The sequence below is a fragment of the Mycteria americana genome, chromosome 9 (genome assembly GCF_035582795.1).
Source record: "Mycteria americana isolate JAX WOST 10 ecotype Jacksonville Zoo and Gardens chromosome 9, USCA_MyAme_1.0, whole genome shotgun sequence".
Classification (NCBI taxonomy): Eukaryota; Metazoa; Chordata; class Aves; order Ciconiiformes; family Ciconiidae; genus Mycteria; species Mycteria americana.
In genome coordinates, this window is record NC_134373.1 from 20,036,221 (window position 1) to 20,048,467 (window position 12,247).

Consider the following 12,247-nt stretch of genomic DNA (forward strand, 5'->3'; position numbering starts at 1 on the left):
GCCTTGGTGTGTTTGGGGATGTCTGTATTGACTGACTGTGGTGTGCTGAATGCGATACGGCACCTGGTGGATGCTGATTACAGAATTTTAAGACGTGTATGATACAGTAACTGGCAGTGTGGGGCAGCTGCAATTATATCTCGAAAGTGAGTCTTTCATGGGAATCAGAAGATTAGGATGCCAGTGATTTGTCTCAAAAAAGTTAATGAATTTGTAGATGGACATTCACTGAAAGATGGTAGGAAGGATAATAAGAATGATGCAGCATAAATGATTTTTACTGAAGAGAGGAAATATATGTAGAAAAATCATGTTATCTTTGAGACTGAAGCTTTTTTGTTCAAATCACGTTGAAAAAGTATTTCATTCTTGCCTTGAAATTATTAAATTATGGAGGCTGGAGCAGCGGTGCCTGTTGTTGTGTGTTGTCCTCTCAGGTCTGGTTTTCAGGCCAGTGGAGGGTGACACAGATAGCGTTGTGAAGGAAGAGGTCACGCTGTGCTGGATAGGTAAGACGTTCTGCTGAAATAAGGCTGCAGCTGTGAGTACTTTTTTACCCCTTTAACCATGAGGGAGAGCTAGTCTCTTTGGGAATAAGTTGTTGGCAAAAATAAAGCCAATTTTGTACTTTTAATGGAAGCTGTAGAATTGCCCTTACTTGCAGTATGTTTAATGTATTTCAAACAGCCTGACTTCTTCTGAAGTGCCTGTGTGCCTGTGGTTTCAGCTACAGATTCAGTGGGGTCAGGGCTGGGAGAGATGCTGATGTTACCTGTGGCTCGTTGGTGTGCCAGACCTCTCACGTCGCTGTGATAAATTTGCTTGCTATCAGCTTTGAAAAGGCAACTTACCACTGGCTAACCTCCCCTCTGCGTTTAAGATACTGGGAGCGCTGGTCATGTCCTGCTCCGAGGCTTCCCTTGAGATGCTGCCTTTGAGCTTCGTTGCTCATTTCTGAAAGAGTAAGACATGGGTCAGCCAGAGCCACGAGGCTCATTGTTGAAAAGTTGGCATCGTGCCTTTACTTGCACTGGGGAGAGAGAGGGAGAGCAGATGACTTCAATACGTAGTTGTTGATTTTGTTTTAAAGAGCGTCTCCTTTTTTCGTGGTGGCGGGAGGGGGGAGAGTATTGTAAAGCAGGGAAATTAGGACTTCAGATGTTTTGGAACGCTTGAAATTCTCTTTTGCACCGTCTCCCTGGTGCAGCTAGTGTATGTTCTTGGCGTTATTTTGATGTTAATAATTGAGAAAAGATTAGGACCACCAAATCTTGTGTTAAAAGTCGAATCCAAAGGAAAACGGAGCCTACCTATTTCTCTTGGAAGTCAGCAAGGTGCTAGTAACAGAGAAGGGCTCATGCTGGGTTTTAGACGCAATGAAAGGTGAGTGAGAAGTGGAGTATATGTGTTGGTGAAAGAGAAGTAACCTCTTTACTGCACTAATACCCTCTGAAACATGTTCTCTTGTCCTGTCTGAAATTCATTCTGGTTTCCAAAATGTCCCCATGCTCCCTAATTATTACATGTCAGTGAAGAAGTTGTTAGAAAGGACAGCACAATTAATGGATTGCTTTTTATTTTTGCATCTCTTAGTTACACTTAATAAGCCATATTTGTTTAGATTTGAATGTGTGTACTTCACAATACCTCCCTGTCCTAGAAATAAAAATAAAAATTGAATGAAGTTGTTCTTGACAGACAGGCGCTTTTAAAGTTATTACAGTATTCTGAAAATACAAAATGAACTTAAAATATTTGCCACATAGTCTTTAAAAATATATATTCTGTAACGTTTTATGTTTCAGCTTATTAACTGGCCTGAATAGTTTATCTCCTCAGCTCTTTTAACTAATGTTCTTTCAACTACTAAGCTAATCAATTATTCCAGAATAAAAACAAGTTTTATTAAAAGAAAGAATAATCTGATAAGCTCTGTTACTCCTATCACTGGTGACTTGTGGCAACTGCCACATTAAATGTGTGCAGCCTGTGTTTCTCCTCAATGGGTCTATGCATGTAAGATGTGGAACTCTAAAAACTTGTAGATATATGTAGCAAGTTTCAGGCACTCTGTTTTAAATAGAATTGTGATTTAACTTAAGCCAAGCACACATTATTTATGCATTTCAACCTGCACAGGTGACTCCAGATGCAATGTATCCATCCTACTCACATTTGCTATTTAAGGAAAAAAAAGTGAAATCTGCCTGCATGCTCTTCACGAAGTCTCAGTGACCTGTACTCACTGGGGATGGTGATGGTGAGTAGAAGGAGACATTTTGTTTCTCCAGCTGGAGAAGGGTGAGAAAACATTGTAGGCACTGCTCTTCCAAAATGTGGAAAGTAGGGAATTTTGCAAAGGAGGAGGAGTACTAACCCTTCCTCTTAACTTGCATTCCTCAATGCCTAAATGCCTAACAGCCATGTGTTGATGGCATGTTTTGGGGATTAAACAAATGCTAGTGGTACAGGGAAATCACTGCTACCTGCCTCCAAACTGACCAAAACAGAGTGCCTGGAAGTGATGTGGATGTCAGTGAAAGCAGCTGCGCCCGCACCAGCATGTTGGGTGACTCTGTAAGAGTAGATCTGGAGGGCGAAGTGGTCGGCACAAGGACCTGATGGCATCTGTTTGAGGGGCTACCTCGGACTAGTTGCGGGCTGGTCCCATGAGGAGTTAGAGTGCAGTTTTCAGTCTCAAGAGAGAACCAGTTTGCCGTAAAATACCCAAGGGATAACCAGTTTGCCTGCTGTGAGATTCCTGTGCGATGCAGAGCAAAGCAGGGGGAGAGTGAGAGAGAGAGAAGAGGCATGATCAGGAGATTAACTTAAAAGTACGATCCTGGCCAAATAAAAACATTGCTGTAGACATCTAGGTGATGTGCTTGGGCACCCCAGTACGGGACATTTCAGACCATTAAGAAGCACAAAGAAGAATGGAAATTTAACTTTCGAAGACTATTTGTACCCACGAATACCTCTCGTGTAGGATACAGTTTTCTGTCCTAATCAGCGTTTCCCAGAACAGCACAAGGGGAGCAGGCTTGGGCTTTCTGTGTGGATTAATATATTGTATAAAACATAATATTGTTTCCAGAGCATCTTATCTGAAGTAAAACAGATAGTGGGTGTGCTCAGTGGTCAGCGATGAACTAGAAATAGCCACCTAACTGCCTGAAAATAGGTGTGTTTGTCCGGCTATTTGAAAATTGAAGTAAACAGTAGGATAAGAGCCACCAAGATGCAGCTGGCCATCTCTTGGCTGCTGTTTGAGCATCTTTGGGGTCAGAATATTCCACAGAGGAATTGAAGGATTTCCATGTCTTCATAAATTCAGTGCTCTGGCCAGTGTGGGTGACAGGCTAAAACAAATATTTATTTTACATGGTTTCAGCTGTGCACTTCTTGCCACAAGATGATGTGGATGCTGAAGGTTGGCAAGGGTTCAAAAATGCTTGGACAAAGCCATGGGGGAAGAAAAAAGGGGTTGACTGGGCGGGGGGGGGGGGCGGGACACGACTGTTAAAACCAAAGGTATCACCTCTGCCCTTGGAGTGTCCTTAAGTCACAAATTGCTGGGTGCTGGGAGAAAAATTGGTGTCTGTATACCTTGTCTCTGTCAGGTATCTGTTGGCCACCGTCAAAAACCAGGATGCTGGACTGGCTGGGCGTTTGATCTGGCCCAATACCACCATTCTTGCCCCTCTCCAAAGCAACTTTTCTTCAAAGGCTATCCCTAAACACCAGTAAAGAGCATGATCTCTTCAACGTCCTTCCCTGTTCTGCAGTTTGATTAAAATCTTTATTAAAAAAGAAAAAAGTATTAATTTCATGATCATTTGCTCTTTCATTGACTGTGTCCAGTCCTGTAGAGGTGGTAGCATTACCGTAATTGTTTAAAATTATTTACCTTTCCTGAAGGATCCTTTCTTACATGCTGCAGGTTTCCATCTACCTTCTCCCCTTCATCGCCCAAGTTCACCCTGATCTCTTCCCAGACCACAGGGCCTGGTTGGTCAAGGAGTCTGTATGCCAGAGCGCCTGCTTCGAAAACACCATGTTGTAAGTCGTATTTTTCTTCCTCTTCTCCCATGGAACAAGTTTCCAGCTGGAGTGGCTGCACTGTAGCTGGGGTAGCTTACCTGAACACCTCCCGGTGCGTTATTGATGCTGCCCGGGATCGCCCGGCGGTGCCTGCCATGGGCAGGGGCAGCCCTGCCCAGCACGGCCGGGCTCCGGGCAGCAGCAGCAGCCCCCAGGCATTCAGCCCGGCGGCAGCGTGCTCCGCTCCTCCTGCCTCTGCGCCAGCAAGCTGGCAAATAGCCCTCGTAGCTTCAAAAGTATCAGCCACGTGCTTTCTCGCTGCGGTGCTTTACGTTCTTGTGGCTGCCAGGCTGGTTCAAACCATCCTCGCAGAGCTCTGTCGGTCCTTACCGTGGCGGTCAGCAGTGATGCTGCATGCCCTGTTCAGTCGGGTGGTTTAAACACTGAGCGTTTCTTCTACCAGGTGCAGGGTAGGACCGTAAAATTGCATTTTGAAAGAGCAACGTGTGTGGCAAGGTTTTCAGTTTAAAAAATTTTAGCTAAATTTTAACATTTCTCTCCACTCACGAACTGAACTCACAGAGGATGGAGGGAGGGAAATCATTAGAAGTTAGTAATTGTTTAAAACTAATACTCACTTAGTTTAATTTTTACTCCCCCCATACTAATTCCATATGTTTGATTATGCTAATCCACCACTTCCATTAAACCAGGAAACCCACCACAGGCTTTGAAAAAGTAATACTAATAATCAGAGTAGTGGTATTCATCGCAGTATCCCAATGGATTGAAATAGCGGTGTGCTGGTTGGGCTTTGAAAGTTTTAAAGTAAAGCCTGCATTTCAAGGCTGTCTTTGAAGCACTTATTTCTTGGCTTCTACCTACAGGTAGTGCCATTCCCGATCCATGGGAATAGACACATATGGCAGCGTGTTGCATATTGTGAAATAAGTTACATGTGTGTGCTTGCCATCATAAACCGATGATTTGGTAGGTGCCTGCTCATCAGAGCTCATTACGGCTCTGTGCAGTTATAGAATGCCTGTAGCATTTTATTTTCTACATGCAAAATGTATGTGCTCAGCACAGAAAAACTTTATAAACCGTATAGAAAATAAAATCTGTGGCTGTTGCAAGAGCACGTGCGACGTGTAAGTTAACAAAATACATTCACCCGAGCCTCGGAAAGTACGTGGACTGGCAGATCCGGGCTGGCTGAACGGGAACACGGGGGTTTCCCTGCCCTTCATGGCTCCGCCGCTGCTGCGGGCGGGGAAGGTCTTTGGCTTCGGTACTGCTGGGCCCTGCGGGGCAGGAACTCTGCGCAACAGGGGGAATTGAAAAGGCTAAGATTATATATGGGGCTATGTCCAAACACAGATAAATAACACGCCAAAGGCTATTTCGGTGAGGGTAGGGATGGAAGAAGTACCACTCTGTGTTGACGATGTTTTTATCCCCAGCGACCCAGACCCTTCAGCTCAAGCAGAGCCGGGTGCGGGGTGCGCTGGCTGTGCTGCCTGCAGACCCCCTGCCACCACAGCTGCCGGCAGCGATCCCCCACCTCGCCCACGGCAGCACCTCCAGGTCCGGCATTATGGCTAATTTAAGCCTGGACTTGAAAGTGCAGAGTTAAATCCCTGCACTGCTTGTACCTCTTACACCGAGTTCACTTGCTATATGTTGGTGAGCCTAATGATCACGGCAGCATGCAAGGATGAGGACAGGTTTGTGAGGGGGATTTGGGAAACCCGTTTGTGAGGACCTTCACCACCTCACGGCCGCGGACGCACAGAGAAGCTGCCTGCACCCGAAGTACAGCCCGAGGTAAGCACGTGTGGCCCCAAGTTTGGTACCTACTCTGACAACAAAGAAAGAGAGTTACATTGCACAAAGGGGACCATAAAGTTTGATTTATGGTAAACATGTAATAATTTAAAGGTTAATAAAGTCCTCGTTCAGTAATGAGGAAGGCAGTTCCCAGGAACGAGCCAGAGCAGCAGGACGGGCTCGGAGGGAGGAGGACGCCACGGCTCGGCGTGTGAACGCCGCTGCGAGGGCTTAACCGCACTCAGCTGCTGCAGCCTGCCCGAAGCACGGACGGGAAGGAGGTGATGCGGATGCCCTGGCCCAGGGTAGGGACCCACTCCCCTCTCTCCTCCTCTGCTAGGAAGACTCGCCCATGCTGTGCAAGGACAGAACTAGCTCTCACCAGGGGCTCTGATGCTGCTGAAGGGTCACCCCACCAAATTTGTCAGCAGAAGATGCAACATTTGCTCTCCTTTGAAATTTGCACACAAAACCTTTTAGCTGCCAAAGAGTTAAACTTCTCTGAAATCTGAATTGTGTGCGAAGTATCCAAATTTGGTTATAAATCCTGTTTAAGTTTCAAAGCACGGCATTATTGGAGGTAGCAATAGTAACATCAAACAGCCTTGATAAGATCAACAAATTACTAAGTATAATTGTTTGTGCTGGAGTGTGTGCAAGGAGATAAATAGCTCATAAATTAAACACCAGTGCCTGAGGGTGAGTCATTCATGGATTCAGAGCTGTCCTGACACTTGCAAGCAAAAAGTAATTTTCTCTGAGTTCGGTAATTATGCAATTCAAGATCTAAGATCAGCAATCAATGCTAGGTGTGCTTGCAAAGGTGGAAGGGTACTTCAGCTATTGGAGTTTCCCATACATTGATTAACAAGAAAAGTCTGTTGCTTTTCCCTCTAGTGGGAAATATTCTGACTGAGGTACAATTCTGCAATAAGATAATGAAGACTTGCATAAAAAAGGGATTAAAAATAGACGAAGGGTCAGTTTTTGCTGATATAAATTGGCAGCACTCTCTTGGCTTCAATAGAGCAGTACTAGTTTATACTAGCAGAAAATCTGGCCTAGATTATTAAAGAAAATCAACAACCCCCCTGTGGCAACTGCTGTTAGTCATCCAGGCTAGTGCCTGTTTCTGAGAGGCACCTGGCACCTCGCTGGCTGCACTGCAGCTCGTACGCTCTCACGCGGGGCCATTACAGCCCCTTCCTGACTTATTCATAAGACCCCGTGAGGATCTTGGTCTAATCAGGGTTTTCCGAAGGACAGAGAATAGTAATGTAATCTGTTATTGTAACAACATCATCTTAATCTGCTTTTATTTACTAATGTTTTGCCAGCCATTAAATATTTTTCTGCCAAATTCAGATAGAGATCACACTGAGAAATCATATTTTTTTGGAAATGTGGCGTAAGTCTCACAGCTGCTCAACAACAGTCGCTGCTGGTATCAACTCCCAGACTTCAGGAGACAACCTGGTGTGTAACCTACAACCCTCCTGACCACTTGGATCTCAAAGAGCCTTCACCAGCTGTCTGCGGAGGGTCGCGGTGGGGAAGGAATCCTTCTGGAGAAGGACGGGACGTCTGTGACAGTCTTTAGACTTTCCCCCACAGACAGCTTGCATCCCTTGTCTCTGGGCTCCACCCTGATGAACCAAATGGTTGCAACCGTCTGGCTACACAAACAGGTACACCACGAAGTAAGCAAGGATAAAGACTAATCAAAACAAAATTATTTTCTAGGTCCCTCTTCACTTGCCGTGTTAGGGTGAAAAAGTTTATACAAAGAGGCTTTTACTTCCCGACTGGCCGCCAAACCCTGATGTCTCCTTTGCTCATCGGGCTTCAGTCAAATTCCCCAGAGCGGCGGTGCCCAACTCGTGGTCCCCCAGCAGGGTACGGGGCTGGGGCGTGCAGGGCTGCCTGTAGTTCAGGCTCGTGCCCGAGCAGCGTGGTGGTGCGGCCTCGCTGCACAGAGATGTCCCGCGCACAGACCGCAGGAAGGACTTTTCCCTGGAGGAGGAGTGTCTGCATCTCCATTCCTGCCAACCACAGATCCCATCCCTCCTGCCGCGGACTGGGAGCACGAAGGGGGCGAGACGGAGCTGTGAGGACACTTCTAACATGGAAAGGTGCTGGAACTCTGTGCAAGGCATAAACAGGGTTTTCAAGTTCCTACCAAGGGATGCCTGCTATTTAAGTCCGACTGTTGACATATTTATATTTTTCACAAAGAACAGTGGGATCCTGCCCTTAATGTTTGTGGAGCCTTTCACAGAGCAAAGACTTCGACTGTCAGCTCTTCCCCGGGATGGGTTCCCTCACGTGTCAAGAGGGCTAACGGTGCATCAGCTTTCATGCAAAGATATACAGGAGAGGTGGAAACGTAACTGGTGCAAAATTACATGTACGGTGTGTGAAGTACATCTTCTCCACCGAGCGACGTCTTCTTCCTCGCGACATCTCCATCCCTTTGCACGCAGGCTGGCTTTTGAAGGCTTGCCCGAGTCTTCTGCAATTCCTGTCGACCCAGTGGTACGGTCACCTGGCGCTCAGGAACTTGTCACCAGGTAAGGATGCTGCTTTTATTGCAGGCTGCCTTTGACATACTCTGTTGTGGGCAAACTTTTTGCCTCGGGGAGGTTCGTGTCTAAACCCAGCATGCTGGTTTGAGACGCACTTGTGGAAAGAGTTTGAGGTCAGCCCTGGCTTCACTGGCAGATGCCATTCTGGGAACAGAAGAGAAATGTTTAATTTATATTTACTATTTAGGAAAAAAGCTATAAGTGTGCTCTTTTATTCCAAAATAAAAATGCGTTAATGACTGGAGTGTTTAGCGCATTGGGGATGTCATTGTTTTCAATTACGTGCCATTCTGACGGGAGAGCACAGATTCTGAGGCTGAATGGAGATTTGTGCGGCAGCTATTTGTGCCTTTTAAAACATTTTCTTTACTACTTTAAGAGAAAACTGTAAAATGGCAATAATGACATATTATTACAAGTAAATTACACTGTAAAAGAGCATTAATATTGCAGTTGAAACCTAGAATTTGAAATAAGATGGAAATATTCATTTGCACACAGCTTTTGTTCTTATCAAAAGCGATTTGGATTAGGAATGAGATTTACGGAGCGCCCGCGCTCGCAGGCGAGCTACTGCTCAGTCACCTGGCTGCGGCGCAGGCTGTCAGGCTCGTCTGTCATGAGCTGCCACGGGAGCCTCGGGCAAAGCCCGGCACAGCCCGGGGTGGCACGAAGCACCACGCGGCCCAGAGGGAGCGGAGATGCTGAGCACGCGGCTCAGAAAGACCTCGTGTGCGCAGCAATGCCCCGGGCTCAGTCCCTGGGCTCCCGCAGGAGCGGGGACGGCCTCCGTTCTGTCTCCATGGCAGGGGTGGATCTGTACAGCAGCACGTGAAACCCGCTCTTCTCCCATCTAATGAAGAAAGACTAATAGGAGTTAGAAATCAATAAAGCCAAAGTGGGTGCAGGATAGTAACTGGGGACCTTGTGCTTAGGAAGAGCGCCGGGCGATTTAATACTCCATTTCATGAAAATCGTCCCTTGAATTTTGCAGGCCCGTTCTTTAAAGGTCAAGGTTTTTTGGTCTTACTCTTCCCCTCCTCCACTCATGCATGGAAAATTGTCACACCTTTGAAGGGTCACTTCTGTACAGAGAAATTTTGCACTGGTAAGGTCTGCAAGAGAGCTCCTTCAGAGGGGTATGTAGAAGGTATAGGGTATCAAACTGCATTTAAGGCATATTCTTTTCTGGGCTGTGTTGGCATTAAAGAGTAAGGAAGAAGAGAAACCATTTTCTTTTGATTTCAGTGTAACCCCTTTAAGCAGATTGCTCTGATAGTAGATCTGCATTTCCAAAGGCCTGCCTTTGCCTCTTACGTATCCTGCAGCAATGTTTGCTCACATCCATCACCTACAGTTCCAGTAGGACTTGCTAATGCACACTTCATCAGGATCACCAGCGAGGCCCTGTGAACTTTCCCTGGCAATGGGCCTTAAACCTCCCTCTCTCCACGCTTTGTCCCCAAATAGAACGGACCTCCCCTTGCTCGGACCTCAGGCGAGGGTAGCCAGCTCACCGGGTGATCCGCCCGCCAAGGCACGGCAGCAGCCGTTTGATGGCCATGGGATAAAAGGGAAAATCCCAGGAATCCGATCACCTTTTTGTCACACCTTTTATTAATTTGTATTCCCATCAGCACAAAAAAGAGAGTAATAAATGTAGAATTGATCCCTCAGGCAACTTCCGTGCGATGTTACACTTCTAGCACATCTTAACTCTGCCAAATTGGGTAACGCAAGGGAAGCAGGAAATCTCCGTATGTGGAGTCACCAGTATCTCTATAATGCTTCTCTGCAGCAATAAGATATCTCTGTTCTCCGTCTTTGCAGTGATTTTGCTGTGGCACAGGGAAAATGAACTGCCAGTCGCTGAACCCTGTCTTGTGCTCCTCACGACCCCACACGCAGGAGGTTTGGGCCACATCCTCTGTGTCCGCGGGAAACAGAGGATGGCAGGGCAGGCCACAAAGTGCTGCTGTGATGCTGCTGCCGTCCCAGCTCCGAAAGGTAAGCCCCAGGCAAACCTCCCGCTCCGCAGGGTAAATGGGGCTGCGGGGAGGGCCACGCTGCCGCTGCCAAGGCTGCTCCTGGTCCTGCACACAGCCTGTTTACTCCCGCCCTACTGAGACACAGGGTGCACTGGGAACAAACCAGCCACCCTAGCTGGAAACGCTCTTATTCAGTAACTGCCGGACTGTGAGAAAGCGCATTTGGAAGGGACAGAGAAGCTCCTCGACCAGCAGCTGCTCAGCTGGGTCCCAGTCCCCAGCCCCGTACGTCTGCGCTCCTTCCCACCTCCCCCTTGTACCTCTGCAGTGAGGAGGAGGTGCTCCCGTGACAGATCAGGCAGCGTTAACATTTAACATGAGTTTTAGCAGACAGGAGCACCTTGAAATTATGTCTGAGCCATTAAAAAAAAGTTAAAAATAAAAGGAATGAGGACAGGGATGGGAGTCAGAGGAAGCGACCTGGAGGGCTGCCTACAGCTCTAGAGGCAGCCCCTGCCAGGGCTCAGGAGCTCGCAGGGGGCTCCTGCTGCGGTGGCTCTGCCTCCCTGCCCTGCTTCTGGCATCGGCTGTTGTAAACCTGGCGTAAACATCCCGCGTGCTCCTGACGGCGTGGTCCTAGTGGCAACGAATTCACAAAGCTAAGTGACACTCAGCCTTGCGTGTACTCCGCTGCTGCCGTCGTTCCTGCAGGATCAGGTGTGTTTCTGATGGGCAAATGACTTATTTTGGCAAACTCTGCAGTTTTGAAACATTTTTCAGTTCTTCCATGAGGAATAAAGTGAGATGTCGTATAAGGCAGCCTCATAAAATGTGTGTTTATTTCCTAAGCGAGCTCCTGGAGTGGTGTGGAAGGGCATTGGCATTGCGGCCACTCTGAGGTGGGTCCGTTCACTCTGAAATTAGTAGTTCTGTTTTCAAAGGCAATGGAGCTCTATTTGCATGACTCTTGTATTTTAATACTATGGCAACGTGTCTCTTAGAAGGATTCATGGATTATTTCTAGCAAGCCGTAAAAATACATGTTACTTGTATTCCATTTGAAGCCTTTACTTGGGATGAAGTATCTTTAAATGCATTAGAAACAAAGATGTACCGTATCCCTGACAGTCAAGGTGGGCACCTTCAAAATAGGAGAGCTGATTTCTTTTGGGGGCCCAAAGACCAGCCCAGGACCCCAAAGGCGTTTGGTGCCTGAGCCGTGCTGGGGGCCTGGCTGAGGACCCCAGCGCCTGGCAAGCGTGTTGGTTCCCTTAGGTGTCCCCACCAAGCACCCACACCTGAAAAATACCCATCTCTTTTCTCGTTTCGATATGCGATCTACCAAGCAGAAATACCCGTGTCCATCACACTACTGGTTCCGTGTGTCCCCTTTGGATGTAGGAAGCAGTTTGGGAACGCGGGGTGTAACAAATAAGTGCCCTTCATTTGATGCTATTGAAAAAAACCCCCAAACCTCAACTGGTTAGTCAGGTTTTGAAAATGTCTCTGATAAGAAAGACAGTTAAAAGCACTTTGACAAAGTTACCTCAGAATAACAATGAGCAAATAAGCAAAAATAAGCACGAGAGATCCTGAGATAGGGGAGAGAAAATGTTGCCTAGGTCTTCCACGCCAACAGAAGGGTTGCTATGCTTCATATCTCAAATAACCAAAAAGGAGGGCAATGTCTCCGGCCGGTTCTGTTATGGTTTGCAGGCAAATGCAACTTTAATCATAACAACCCCACTGTATTCAGTGAAGCTATTCTGTGCTTAGACTTACATAGGTGACTAAGTCTTT